Source organism: Porites lutea, chromosome 11 (assembly GCF_958299795.1).
Source record: "Porites lutea chromosome 11, jaPorLute2.1, whole genome shotgun sequence".
NCBI classification, from domain to species: Eukaryota; Metazoa; Cnidaria; class Anthozoa; order Scleractinia; family Poritidae; genus Porites; species Porites lutea.
Genome location: NC_133211.1, coordinates 4,711,059 through 4,728,096, shown reverse-complemented (window position 1 = coordinate 4,728,096; position 17,038 = coordinate 4,711,059). Strand labels below are relative to the sequence as shown.

The 17,038-nt window shown below is 37.1% G+C and overlaps 1 long non-coding RNA gene across 1 annotated transcript; it reads left to right on the top strand.

Annotated features, from left to right (window-relative positions):
- Positions 1-572: 572 nt before the first annotated feature.
- LOC140952702 (uncharacterized) lies at positions 573-15,014 on the top strand. The gene is made up of 4 exons (XR_012167381.1): positions 573-719; positions 1,604-1,677; positions 2,041-2,108; positions 14,674-15,014. It is a non-coding gene; the product is annotated as an uncharacterized lncRNA (long non-coding RNA).
- Positions 15,015-17,038: the final 2,024 nt, after the last annotated feature.

The window sequence follows — 17,038 nt, the reverse complement described above, 5'->3', positions numbered from 1 at the left end:
GGAAAATGAATAGGTAACTTACATCAGTGCATCCTGCCTTTTTTCATCTAAAAAAAACCCGTGAAATTGAAGACCCACGAAATTTAGTACCACTAAGCTAGCTTGTTCTGGACACTCCAATGAACTCAACTAATCACCAGAAGTGTGTTGTCAAATTTTTTTTTAAAGCAGATCAGTTAAACAAACATTGGCCTTTTTTTAAATAAGCAAACCATGGGGCATACTCAAAACCTGGTAGACTGGTGAGGTCCTAGAACAAGGATTTTGGTGTTGACTCACAGATGCGGTCTTAACTGCGACAGGATAAGCTCAGTCGGTAGAGCGCTTGCCTGCAGAGCAGGGGGTCTGGGGTTCAATTCCCGGGCCTGGGCCAATACTCAGGGTCTTAAAATAACTGAGAAATGAAGGTACTGACTTTTGCCTGCAAATGGGTAGACTTTCACATGGTTCAAATGGTCACTTAAAATGGCAGTGCTGTCTCCATCTGGAGACATAAACATTCAGTGTCGCCAATTAGTACTTCTGCACTTAACACATTGACACTCAAATAGAGTGCATTTTTTTCTTAGTTTCATCTGTGGTGCAGGCTAGTATAATAGTGACAAGGATAGATGTGGACAACCTACTTCCGGAAATGAATGACTCAAAGGAAAAGATTCAAAAGTCAAAGTCTACTCAGTATATTGGAGGGGATGCCAGACAGGTCATCACACATTAAGGTACAGCATATATGTCATTGTTATCTATTATGTGGATCTAATGAGAAGTTGTACTTTAACAAATTTAAAAGCAACTTGCATTTTATTACCAAATCAGATATGATATTTTTACCTTGTCACCCTTAAGTACAGAGGGCTGGGCCAGTTCTTAGGGGAGGGGAGTAGGTCACCTTATTTTTACCTTGTCGCCATTAAGCAGAGAGGGCTGGGCAGTTCTTGGGAGAGGGGAGTAGGTCACCTTATTTTTACCTCGTCACCATTAAACAGAGAGGGCTGGGCCAGTTCTTGAGAGAGGGGAGTAGGTCACCTTATTTTTACCTCGTCACCATTAAGCAGAGGGGGCTGGGCCAGTTCTTGAGGGAGGGGAGTAGGTCACCACATTTTTAACCTTGTCATCAGTAAGCATAGAGGGCCGGGCCAGTTCTTGGGGCAGGAGAGTAGGTCACCACGTTTTAACCTTGTCATCATTAAGCGCAGAGGGTTGGGCCAGTTCCTGGGGGAGGGAGTAGGTCACCACATTTCTTACCTTGTCATCAGTAAGCAGAGAGGGCTGGGCCAGTTCCTGGGGGAAGGGGAGAAGGTCACCTTATTTTTACCTTGTTGCCATTAAGTGGAACAGTATTGGGCTTTTGGTTTTAAGACATTGTATTATGAATCGGTTTGTAAACAAGAAGCGTTCAGGTTATATTTGCTGATAAGGTTTTATTCCCATGGCATCGAATTAGAGAAATTGCCAGTATATCTGCTGACTAACAGATACTTAATGGTTGTGGTTAAATGTGGGCCAAAGACTGCGCAATAAAGCTTGCCACTTACTGCTCATTCGTTTACATTTTGAGACACGTGTTGACTGTACGTAATAGTGAAATTGCTTATTTTTGCAGATGAGGTTGTTTCATGTTTTGAAAACATGGAGTAATGGGAAAGACAAAAAAATGTATCAAGATGACAAAAACAGGTGAGATCTTTTGAACTTGTTTAAATGTCCTTATATATAGCAGTACTAAATGACAGGATGGAAGAATTTTTGTTGTTCATTTTCAAACTTAACATTACCAATCCAAAACAAGTTAGAAACACTTAACCTAAAATTTATCACGAACTTGTGTATGTTCTATGTGTTTAGTTGCTACTGAAATATAAGCTGGCTGAACATTATGGATGAACAATAATTAAAATCTCCATGGAATCCAGTATTTCAATATTTTTCTCTCAACATCTAAGCCTTTCCATCAATACTTATTGAGATACAAATATTATTGACATGTAGCAGCTGATTCACCGTTCCCTTGTACTAACTTAGAATGATGGTACCTTGTAGGCAAACAACCCTGAATTTATTGGATTTGGAACACAAGATGAAAGCAAAGAAGTCTCATTTAAAATAAGGTAAGAAATTATTAGTTTATCATTATATGTCAAAGGCTAAATGGTCTATGATAGAAAAAGGCTATCTAAACTCATGTATATAAGGACGGTTAAATACCATGGACAAATTTACATGACAGGGAAAACGAATACAGTCAACAACTGTAAACAATGAATACAGTCAACAACTGGCACAATTGAGTAGCAACTGGACAACTAAATGCCCTGAACAAACATATACAATACAGCCAACAACCGCACACAACTGGACAACTGAATACAGTCAATAACTGTTCACAACTAGACAACTGAATACAGACAAAACTTTACACAACCGGACAACTGAATACAGTCAACAACTGTACAGAACTGGACAACTCAATACAGTCAACAACTGTACACAGCTGGACAACTGAATACAGACAACAAATATAAACAACAGGAGAACTAAATACAGTAAACAAATGTTCAGAACCAAATAACTGAGTACAGTCAATAACTGTACACAACGGGACAGCAGAATACGGTGAACAAATGTTCACAACCGGGCTACCGAGTATAGTCAATAACTCTAAACAACTGGACAACTAAATAAAGTCAAAACTATACACAATTGGACAACTGAATACAGTCAAAACTGTACACAACAAGACAACCGAATACAGTCAACAGATGTACACAACCAGACAACTGCATACAGTCAACAAATGTTCACAACCAGAAAACTGAGTACAGTCAATAACTGTACACAACGGGACAACTGAATACAGTGAACAACTTTACAAAACCGGACAACTGAATACAGTGAACAAAATAATGTTCGCAACTGGATAACTGAATACAATCAAAACTGTACAGAACTGGACAACTGAGTACAGTCAACAACTGTACACAACTAGACACCTAAATAAAATCTACAAATGTACACAACTGGACAACTGAATACAGTCAAAACTGTACACAACTGGACAACTGAATACAGTCAACAACTGTAAACAACTGGACAACTGAATACGGTCAACAACTGTAAACAACCGGACAACTGAATACAATCAACAAATGTACACAACCGGACAACTGAATAACTTTACACAACGGGATACCGGAATACAGTCAACAACTAAACACCAGTGGACAAATGTTCACAACTGGATAACTGAATACAATCAAAACTGTACAGAACTGGACAACTGAATACAGTGGAGAAATGTTCAAAACCGGACAACTGAATACAGACAACAAATATACACAACAGGAGAACTGAATACAGACAAAACTGTACACAACCGGACAACTGAATACAGTCAACAACTGTACAGAACTGGACAACTGAATACAGTCAACAACTGTACATAACTGGACAACTGAATACAGACAACAATATACACAACAGGAGAACTGAATACAGTAAACAAATGTTCAGAACCAAATAACTGAGTACAGTCAATAACTGTACACAACGGTACAGCTGAATACAGTCAACAAATATACACAACAGGAGAACTGAATACAGACAAAACTGTACACAACCGGACAACTGAATACAGTCAACAACTGTACAGAACTGGACAACTGAATACAGTCAACAACTGTACATAACTGGACAACTGAATACAGACAACAAATATACACAACAGGAGAACTGAATACAGTAAACAAATGTTCAGAACCAAATAACTGAGTACAGTCAATAACTGTACACAACGGTACAGCTGAATACAGTCAACAACTGTGCACCACTGGACAACAGAATACGGTGAACAAATGTTCACAACCGGGCTACCAAGTATAGTCAATAACTCTAAACAACTGGACAACTGAATACAGTCAAAACTATACACAATTGGACAACTGAATACACTCAAAACGGTACACCACAAGACAACCGAATACAGTCAACAGATGTACACAACCAGACAACTGCATACAGTCAACAACGGTACATAACTGGACAACTGAATACAGACAACAAATATACACAACAGGGGAACTGAATACAGTAAACAAAAGTTCAGAACCAAATAACTGAGTACAGTCAATAACTGTACACAACAGGACAGCTGAATACAGTCAACAACTGTGCACCACTGGACAACAGAATACGGTGAACAAATGTTCACAACCGGGCTACAGAGTATAGTCAATAACTCTAAACAACTGGACAACTGAATACAGTCAAAACTATACACAATTGGACAACTGAATACAGTCAAAACTCTACACAACAAGACAACCAAATACACTCAACAGATGTTCACAACCAGACAACTACATACAGTCAACAAATGTTCACAACCTGATAACTGAGTACAGTCTATAACTGTACACAACAGGACAACTGAATACAGTTAACAACTGTACACAACTAGACAAATGAATACAGTCAACAACTGTAAACAACTGTACAACTGAATACAGTCAACAACTGTAAACAACCAGACAACTGAATACAATCAACAAATGTACACAACCTGACAACTGAATAACTTTACACAACGGGATACCTGAATACAGTCAACAACTGTACACCAGTGGACAAATGTTCACAACTGGACAACTGAACACAGTGAACAACTGTACACTACAGTGCAACTAAATACATTTGACTACTGAAAACAACAGGACAACTGGTTACAATCAACTACAGGACACAGCTGGACAACCAAATGCAGTCAGCAAATGACCCAGCAGAAGAAGTGAATACAGTCAACAAACTTACACTAGCAATAAAATACAGTTAACAAAAGTGCACAGTTAAACAACAACTGGACAACTAAATACACTGAACAAACATACAATACAGTTAACAGCTGGACAACTGAATACAGTCAACAGCTGTAAGAAACTGGACAACTAAATAAAGTCAACAACTGTAGATAACAGCGCAACTAAATACAGTCATCAGCTGTAAACAACGGGACAACCAAATACAGTCAATAGCTGCATGCAAGTGGAAAACTGAATACAGTCAACGACTGTAAACAACAGGACAACTGAATACAGTCAACAACTGTACGCAACTTGACAACTGAATACGTTTAACAACTGCACACAACTAGACAACTGAATACAGTCAACGACTGTAAACAACAGGACAACTGAATACCGTCAACAACTGTACACAACTGGACAACTGAATACAGTCAACAAATGTTCACAACCGCATAACTGAGTACAGTCAATAACTGTACACAACCGGACAACTGAATACAGTCAACAACTGTACACGACCGGACAACTGAATACAGTCAACAAATGGACACAACCGGACAATGGAATACAGTGAACAAATGTTTACAACAGGACAACTGAATAGGGTCAACAACTGTATACAACTGGACAACTGAATACAGTCAACAACTGTACACAACTGGACAACTGAATACAGTTAACAACTGTACACAACTGGAAAACTGAATACAGTAAACAACTGGACAACTGAATACAGTCAACAAATGTACAATACAGTCAACAGCTGCACAACTGAATACAGCAAACAACTGGACAACTGAATAGAGTCAACAACTGTACACAACTGGACAACTGAATACAGTCAACATCTGTACAGAACTGGACAATTGAATACAGTCAACAACTCTACACAACCGAACAACTGAATACAGTGAAAAAATGTTCACAACCGGATAACTGAGTACAGTCAGTAACTGTACACAACGGGACAATTGAATACAGTCAACAACTGTACACAACTGGACAACTGAATACAGTCAACGACTGTAAACAACAGGACAACTGAATACCGTCAACAACTGTACACAACTGGACAACTGAATACAGTCAACAAATGTTCACAACCGCATAACTGAGTACAGTCAATAACTGTACACAACCGGACAACTGAATACAGTCAAAAACTGTACACGACCGGACAACTGAATACAGTCAACAAATGGTCACAACCGGACAACGGAATACAGTGAACAAATGTTTACAACAGGATAACTGAATAGGGTCAACAACTGTATACAACTGGACAACTGAATACAGTCAAAAACTGTACACAACTGGACAACTCAATACAGTTAACAACTGTACACAACTGGAAAACTGAATACAGTAAACAACTGGACAACTGAATACAGTCAACAAATGTACAACACAGTCAACAGCTGCACAACTGAATACAGCAAACAACTGGACAACTGAACAGAGTCAACAACTGTACACAACTGGACAACTGAATACAGTCAACAACTGTACACAACTGGACAATTGAATACAGTCAACATCTGTACAGAACTGGACAATTGAATACAGTCAACAACTCTACACAACCGAACAACTGAATACAGTGAAAAAATGTTCACAACCGGATAACTGAGTACAGTCAGTAACTGTACACAACGGGACAATTGAATACAGTCAACAACTGTACACAACTGGACAACTGAATACAGTCAACAAATGTTCACAACCGCATAACTGAGTACAGTCAATAACTTTACACAACCGGACAACTCAATACAGTCAACAACTGTACACAACTGGACAACTGAATACGGTCAACAAATGTACACAATCGGACAACTAAATAAAGTGAACAAATTTTCACAACCGGCTAACTGAATACAGTCAAAACTGTACATAACTGCACAACTGAATACAGTCAACAACTGTACACAAGTGGAAAACTGAATACAGTCAACAAATGTTCACAACCGCATAACTGAGTACAGTCAATAACTGTACACAACAAGACAGCTGAATACAGGGAACAACTGGGCACAACTGGACAACTGAATACAGTCAACAAATGTACACAACCGGACAACTAAATACGGTGAACAAATGTTCACAACCTGACAACTGAGTATAGTCAATAACTCTGCCCAACTGGACAACTGAATACAGTCAACAACTGTACACAAGTGGACAACTGAATACAGTCAACAAATGTTCACAACCGCATAACTGAGTACAGTCAATAACTGTACACAACAAGACAGCTGAATACAGTGAACAACTGTGCACAACTGGACAACTGAATACAGTCAACAAATGTACACAACTGGACAACTTATTACTGTGAACAAATGTTCACAACTGGACTACTGAGTACAATCAATAACTGTACACAACTGGACAACTGAATACAGTCAAAACTGTACACAACCGGACAACTAAATACAATCAACAAATTTACACAACCGGACAACTAAATACAGTGAACAAATGTTCACAACCGCATAACTAAATACAGTGAATAACTGTACACAATGAGACAGCTGAATACAGTCAACAACTGTGCACAACTGGACAACTGAGTACAGTCAAAACTTCGGGAAACAGGACAACTGAATACACTCAGAACTGTAGAACCGGACAACTGAATACAGTCAACAAATGTACACAAGTGGACAATTGAAAACAATCAACAAATGTACACAACCGAACAACTGAATACAGTGAAAAAATGTTCACAGCCGGACAACTGAGTACAGTCAGTAACTGTACACAACGGGACAACTGAATACAGTCAACAACTGTACACAACTGGACAACTGAATACAGTTAACAAATCGACACAACCGGACAACGGAATACAGTGAACAAATGTTTACAACAGGACAACTGAATAGGGTCAACAACTGTATACAACTAGACAACTGAAAGCAGTGAACAACTGTACACAACTCGACAACTGAATACAGTCAACAACTGTACACAACTGGACAATTGAAGACAATCAACAAATGTACACAACTGGACAACTGAATACAGTGATCAATTGTTCAGAACTGGATAGCTGAGTACAGTCAAAACATTACACAGCTGAACAACTGAATACACTCAACAACTGTACACGTTCACTACTGGACAGCTGAATACAGTCAAACCCGTACACAACTGGACAACTGAATACATTCAACAAATGTACACAAGTGGACAACTGAATACAGTCAACAAATGTACACAAGTGGACAACTGAATACAGTCAACAAATGTACACAGCCTGACAACTGAATACAGTAAACAAGTGTTCACAACCAGTTAACTGAGTACAGTCAATAACTGTAGACAACCAGACAACTGAATACAGTCAACACCTGTACACAACCGGACAACTGAATACAATCAACAAATGTACACAACCGGACAACTGAATACAGGTAACAAATGTTCACAACCGGACAACTGAATACAGTCATCAACTCATCAACTGTACCAAACTGGACAACTAAATACAGTGAACAAAGCTTCACAACCGGATAACTGAATACAGTCAAAACTGTACACAACTGAACAACTGAATACAGTCAACAAATGTTCACAACCGCATAACTGAGTACAGTCAATAACTGTACACAACCGGACAACTGAATACAGTCAACAACTGTACACAACCGGACAACTGAATAAAGTCAACAAATAGACACAACCGGACAACGGAATAAAGTGAACAAATGTTTACAACAGGACAACTGAATAGGGTCAACAACTGTATACAACTGGACAACTGAATACAGTCAACAACTGTACACAACTGGACAACTGAATACAGTTAACAACTGTACACAACTGGACAACTGAATACAGTAAACAACTGGACAACTGAATACAGTGGACAAATGTACAATACAGTCAACAGCTGGACAACTGAATACAGTAAACAACTGGACAACTGAATAGGGTCAACAACTGTACACAACTGGACAACTGAGTACAGTGAACAACTGTACACAACTGGACAATTGAATACAGTCAACAACTGTACACAACTGGACAACTGAATACAGTTAACAAATGTACACAAGTGGACAATTGAAAACAATCAATAAATGTACACAACTGGACAACTGAATACAGTCAAGAACTGTACCAAACCGGACAACTAATTACAGTGAATAAAATTTTCACAACCGGATAACTGAATACAGTCAAAACTGTACACAACTGGACAACTGAATACAGTCAACAAATGTTCACAACCGCATAACTGAGTACAGTCAGTAACTGTACACAACCGGACAACTGAATACAGTCAACAACTGGACACAACCGGACAACTGAATACAGTCAACAAATGGACACAACCGGACAACGGAATACAGTGAACAAATGTTTACAACAGGACAACTGAATAGGGTCAACAACTGTATACAACTGGACAACTGAATACAGTCAACAACTGTACAGAACTGGACAACTGAATACAGTCAACAACTGTCCACAACTGGACAACTGAATACAGTAAACAACTGGACAACTGAATACAGTCGACAAATGTACAATACAGTCAACAGCTGGACAACTGAATACGGTCAACAACTGTACACAACTGGACAACTGAGTACAGTGAACAACTGTACACAACTGGACAATTGAACACAGTCAACAACTGTACACAACTGGACAACTGAATACAGTTAACAAATGTACACAAGTGGACAATTGAAAACAATCAATAAATGTACACAACTGGACAACTGAATACAGTCAAGAACTGTACCAAACCGGACAACTAAATACAGTGAACAAAATTTTCACAACCGGATAACTGAATACAGTCAAAACTGTACACAACTGGACAAATGAATACAGTCAACAAATGTTCACAACCGCATAACTGAGTATAGTCAGTAACTGTACACAACCAGACAACTGAATACAGTCAACAACTGGACACAACCGGACAACTGAATACAGTCAACAAATGGACACAACCGGACAACGGAATACAGTGAACAAATGTTTACAACAGGACAACTGAATAGGGTCAACAACTGTATACAACTGGAGAACTGAATACAGTCAACAACTGTACAGAACTGGACAACTGAATACAGTCAACAACTGTCCACAACTGGACAACTGAATACAGTGAACAAATGTTCACAACCGGACAACTGAATACAGTCATCAACTGTACACAACTGGAGAACTGAATACAGTCAAAAACTGTACCAAACCGGACAACTAAATACAGTGAACAAATTTTCACAACCGGATAACTGAATACAGTCAAAACTGTACACAACTGGACAACTGAATACAGTCAACAACTGTACACAAGTGGACAACTGAATACAGTCAACAAATGTACACAAGTGGACAATTGAATACAGTCAACAAATGTACACAGCCGGACAACTGAATACAGTAAACAAGTGTTCACAACCAGTTAACTGAGTACAGTCAATAACTGTAGACAACCAGACAACTGAATACAGTCAACACCTGTACACAACCGGACAACTGAATACAATCAACAAATGTACACAACTGGACAACTGAATACAGGTAACAAATGTTCACAACCGGACAACTGAATACAGTCATCAACTCATCAACTGTACCAAACTGGACAACTAAATACAGTGAACAAAGCTTCACAACCGGATAACTGAATACAGTCAAAACTGTACACAACTGAACAACTGAATACAGTCAACAAATGTTCACAACCGCATAACTGAGTACAGTCAATAACTGTACACAACCGGACAACTGAATACAGTCAACAACTGTACACAACCGGACAACTGAATAAAGTCAACAAATAGACACAACCGGACAACGGAATAAAGTGAACAAATGTTTACAACAGGACAACTGAATAGGGTCAACAACTGTATACAACTGGACAACTGAATACAGTTAACAACTGTACACAACTGGACAACTGAATACAGTAAACAACTGGACAACTGAATACAGTGGACAAATGTACAATACAGTCAACAGCTGGACAACTGAATACAGTAAACAACTGGACAACTGAATAGGGTCAACAACTGTACACAACTGGACAACTGAATACAGTGAACAACTGTACACAACTGGACAACTGAATACAGTTAACAAATGTACACAAGTGGACAATTGAAAACAATCAATAAATGTACACAACTGGACAACTGAATACAGTCAAGAACTGTACCAAACCGGACAACTAAATACAGTGAATAAAATTTTCACAACCGGATAACTGAATACAGTCAAAACTGTACACAACTGGACAACTGAATACAGTCAACAAATGTTCACAACCGCATAACTGAGTACAGTCAGTAACTGTACACAACCGGACAACTGAATACAGTCAACAACTGGACACAACCGGACAACTGAATACAGTCAACAAATGGACACAACCGGACAACGGAATACAGTGAACAAATGTTTACAACAGGACAACTGAATAGGGTCAACAACTGTATACAACTGGAGAACTGAATACAGTCAACAACTGTACAGAACTGGACAACTGAATACAGTCAACAACTGTCCACAACTGGACAACTGAATACAGTGAACAAATGTTCACAACCGGACAACTGAATACAGTCATCAACTGTACACAACTGGACAACTGAATACAGTCAAAAACTGTACCAAACCGGACAACTAAATACAGTGAACAAATTTTCACAACCGGATAACTGAATACAGTCAAAACTGTACACAACTGGACAACTGAATACAGTCAACAACTGTACACAAGTGGACAACTGAATACAGTCAACAAATGTACACAAGTGGACAATTGAATACAGTCAACAAATGTACACAGCCGGACAACTGAATACAGTAAACAAGTGTTCACAACCAGTTAACTGAGTACAGTCAATAACTGTAGACAACCAGACAACTGAATACAGTCAACACCTGTACACAACCGGACAACTGAATACAATCAACAAATGTACACAACTGGACAACTGAATACAGGTAACAAATGTTCACAACCGGACAACTGAATACAGTCATCAACTCATCAACTGTACCAAACTGGACAACTAAATACAGTGAACAAAGCTTCACAACCGGATAACTGAATACAGTCAAAACTGTACACAACTGAACAACTGAATACAGTCAACAAATGTTCACAACCGCATAACTGAGTACAGTCAATAACTGTACACAACCGGACAACTGAATACAGTCAACAACTGTACACAACCGGACAACTGAATAAAGTCAACAAATAGACACAACCGGACAACGGAATAAAGTGAACAAATGTTTACAACAGGACAACTGAATAGGGTCAACAACTGTATACAACTGGACAACTGAATACAGTTAACAACTGTACACAACTGGACAACTGAATACAGTAAACAACTGGACAACTGAATACAGTGGACAAATGTACAATACAGTCAACAGCTGGACAACTGAATACAGTAAACAACTGGACAACTGAATAGGGTCAACAACTGTACACAACTGGACAACTGAATACAGTGAACAACTGTACACAACTGGACAACTGAATACAGTTAACAAATGTACACAAGTGGACAATTGAAAACAATCAATAAATGTACACAACTGGACAACTGAATACAGTCAAGAACTGTACCAAACCGGACAACTAAATACAGTGAATAAAATTTTCACAACCGGATAACTGAATACAGTCAAAACTGTACACAACTGGACAACTGAATACAGTCAACAAATGTTCACAACCGCATAACTGAGTACAGTCAGTAACTGTACACAACCGGACAACTGAATACAGTCAACAACTGGACACAACCGGACAACTGAATACAGTCAACAAATGGACACAACCGGACAACGGAATACAGTGAACAAATGTTTACAACAGGACAACTGAATAGGGTCAACAACTGTATACAACTGGAGAACTGAATACAGTCAACAACTGTACAGAACTGGACAACTGAATACAGTCAACAACTGTCCACAACTGGACAACTGAATACAGTGAACAAATGTTCACAACCGGACAACTGAATACAGTCATCAACTGTACACAACTGGACAACTGAATACAGTCAAAAACTGTACCAAACCGGACAACTAAATACAGTGAACAAATTTTCACAACCGGATAACTGAATACAGTCAAAACTGTACACAACTGGACAACTGAATACAGTCAACAACTGTACACAAGTGGACAACTGAATACAGTCAACAAATGTACACAAGTGGACAATTGAATACAGTCAACAAATGTACACAGCCGGACAACTGAATACAGTAAACAAGTGTTCACAACCAGTTAACTGAGTACAGTCAATAACTGTAGACAACCAGACAACTGAATACAGTCAACACCTGTACACAACCGGACAACTGAATACAATCAACAAATGTACACAACCGGACAACTGAATACAGTGAACAAATGTTTACAACCGGACAACTGAATACAGTCATCAACTCATAAACTGTACACAACTGGACAACTGAATACAGTCAAGAACTGTGCACAACCGGACAACTAAATACAGTGAACAAATTTTCACATCCGGATAACTGAATACAGTCAAAACTGTACACAACTGGACAACTGAATAGGGTCAACAACTGTACACAACTGGACAACTGAGTACAGTGAACAACTGTACACAACTGGACAACTGAATACAGTCAACAACTGTACACAACTGGACAACTGAATACAGTCAACAACTGTACACAACTGGACAACTGATTACGATCAAGTTCTGGATGCAACAGGAAAACTGAATACAGTCAACTGCTGTACACAGCTGAACAATCAAATATAGTTAGCAAGTGACCCAGCAGAAAAAGTGAATACAGTCAACAAGCGTACACAACTAAACAATTGAATACAGTCAACAACCACGCACAGTTGAATAACAACCGGAGAACTAAATACCCTGAACAAACATATGCAATACAGCCAACACTGAACCGTACAGGACGGGACAACTGAATACAGTCAATAACTGCACACTACTGGATAACTGATTACAGTTAACTGCTGGATGCAACTGGACAACTGAATACACTGAACAAACTTGTGAAACAATGAAGTCATCAACCATACAGAACGGGACAACTGAGTATAGTCAACAACTGTTGAGGTAAATAGTCAGAGAAAACATGGCTACTTCGTTAATGTTACATCTCTTTCTCAGGCACCGCTTGCGTGGCCTAGTGGGTAAGTTCGCTTTCTTTAAAGTAAACACATGTCGGTCGCTTCTTCCCTGTCGTTGTTTAATTTAGTTTGGATGACTTTTTGAGGTGGTTTAGCTCCCGGTTGAACCTCCGTTGTCGGGCCATTTTACTTTTTTTTCTTCAAGTTCCTAGAAAAATTTTGACTTTCAATTTTTTTTTTGCCTTTTTTCTTCTTCTTTTTAATCAGCAAGAGAGTTCTATTATTTTAGACTCTTTTCTTGGTTAAAGAAGAAGAAAAAAAGGCGAAAAAAAATTTGAAGTCAAAGTTTTTTCTAAGAATTTGAAGAAAAAAAAGTAAAATGGCCCGACAACGGGGGTTCAACCGGGGGCTGAACCCCCTCAATAAGTCACTCAAATTAAATTAAACGGCGGCAGGGGGGAAGCGGCCGCCTTGTGTTTAATTTAAAGAAAGTGAACTTATCCACTAGGCCACGCAAGCGTTGCCTGAGAAAGAGGTGCAAAATTAACCTAGAAGTAGGTACAGGCTCTATTGTTCTCAGTGAATAACGTTGATTAGTCATAATTTATTCACATCCCGTGCGGAATGCCAGTGCGTGAAGAATGTTTATCGCTTTGTAGAATATTCAATGGTTTTAGGTCGTAAACACCATGTAATATGAGCGAAATGTTGAATTTTCTTTTTTTCTCTTTCTAGTGATCCACACCGCTACAAGAGAAGAACAGACTTTCAAGATTCTTTTTAAGAAATCACAGAAGAAAAGAAATAAAGTTATAACTTTACCGTTGTTGTTTCATAGAATATAGGATAAACGAGTAAGTCTTCGAATAAGTGTTGATAATGTAAACTAGTATCTGAATGCTGTATGAAAGTAGTGAAGTTTACAGTTGATGTTACTTGACTACTTTCATACAGCATTCAGATACTAGTTTACATTATCAGAACTTATAAAAAGACTTTCTTGTTTATTCTTGACAGAATAGTTGACTTTGAAATACTATAGTGTTCTACACTTAGTCAAAATTTTAGTTGACTTTGAAATACTATAGTGTTCTACACTTAGTCAAAATTTTAGTTGACTTTGAAATACTATAGTGTTCTACACTTAGTCAAAATTTTAGTTGACTTTGAAATACTATAGTGTTCTACACTTAGTCAAAATTTTAGTTGACTTTGAAATACTATAGTGTTCTACACTTAGTCAAAATTTTAGTTGACTTTGAAATACTATAGTGTTCTACACTTAGTCAAAATTTTAGTTGACTTTCAAATACTATAGTGTTCTACACTTAGTCAAAATTTTAGTTGACTTTGAAATACTATAGTGTTCTACACTTAGTCAAAATTTTAGTTGACTTTGAAATACTATAGTGTTCTACACTTAGTCAAAATTTTAGTTGACTTTCAAATACTATAGTGTTCTACACTTAGTCAAAATTTTAGTTGACTTTCAAATACTATAGTGTTCTACACTTAGTCAAAATTTTAGTTGACTTTCAAATACTATAGTGTTCTACACTTAGTCAAAATTTTAGTTGACTTTCAAATACTATAGTGTTCTACACTTAGTCAAAATTTTAGTTGACTTTCAAATACTATAGTGTTCTACACTTAGTCAAAATTTTAGTTGACTTTCAAATACTATAGTGTTCTACACTTAGTCAAAATTTTAGTTGACTTTCAAATACTATAGTGTTCTACACTTAGTCAAAATTTTAGTTCACTTTCAAATACTATAGTGTTCTACACTTAGTCAAAATTTTAGTTCACTTTCAAATACTATAGTGTTCTACACTTAGTCAAAATTTTAGTTGACTTTCAAATACTATAGTGTTCTACACTTAGTCAAAATTTTAGTTGACTTTCAAATACTATAGTGTTCTACACTTAGTCAAAATTTTAGTTGACTTTCAAATACTATAGTGTTCTACACTTAGTCAAAATTTTAGTTGACTTTCAAATACTATAGTGTTCTACACTTAGTCAAAATTTTAGTTCACTTTCAAATACTATAGTGTTCTACACTTAGTCAAAATTTTAGTTGACTTTGAAATACTATAGTGTTCTACACTTAGTCAAAATTTTAGTTGACTTTGAAATACTATAGTGTTCTACACTTAGTCAAAATTTTAGTTGACTTTGAAATACTATAGTGTTCTACACTTAGTCAAAATTTTAGTTGACTTTCAAATACTATAGTGTTCTACACTTAGTCAAAATTTTAGTTGACTTTCAAATACTATAGTGTTCTACACTTAGTCAAAATTTTAGTTGACTTTCAAATACTATAGTGTTCTACACTTAGTCAAAATTTTAGTTGACTTTCAAATACTATAGTGTTCTACACTTAGTCAAAATTTTAGTTGACTTTCAAATACTATAGTGTTCTACACTTAGTCAAAATTTTAGTTGACTTTCAAATACTATAGTGTTCTACACTTAGTCAAAATTTTAGTTGACTTTCAAATACTATAGTGTTCTACACTTAGTCAAAATTTTAGTTGACTTTCAAATACTATAGTGTTCTACACTTAGTCAAAATTTTAGTTGACTTTCAAATACTATAGTGTTCTACACTTAGTCAAAATTTTAGTTGACTTTCAAATACTATAGTGTTCTACACTTAGTCAAAATTTTAGTTGACTTTCAAATACTATAGTGTTCTACACTTAGTCAAAATTTTAGTTGACTTTCAAATACTATAGTGTTCTACACTTAGTCAAAATTTTAGTTGACTTTCAAATACTATAGTGTTCTACACTTAGTCAAAATTTTAGTTGACTTTCAAATACTATAGTGTTCTACACTTAGTCAAAATTTTAGTTGACTTTCAAATACTATAGTGTTCTACACTTAGTCAAAATTTTAGTTGACTTTCAAATACTATAGTGTTCTACACTTAGTCAAAATTTTAGTTGACTTTCAAATACTATAGTGTTCTACACTTAGTCAAAATTTTAGTTGACTTTCAAATACTATAGTGTTCTACACTTAGTCAAAATTTTAGTTGACTTTCAAATACTATAGTGTTCTACACTTAGTCAAAATTTTAGTTGACTTT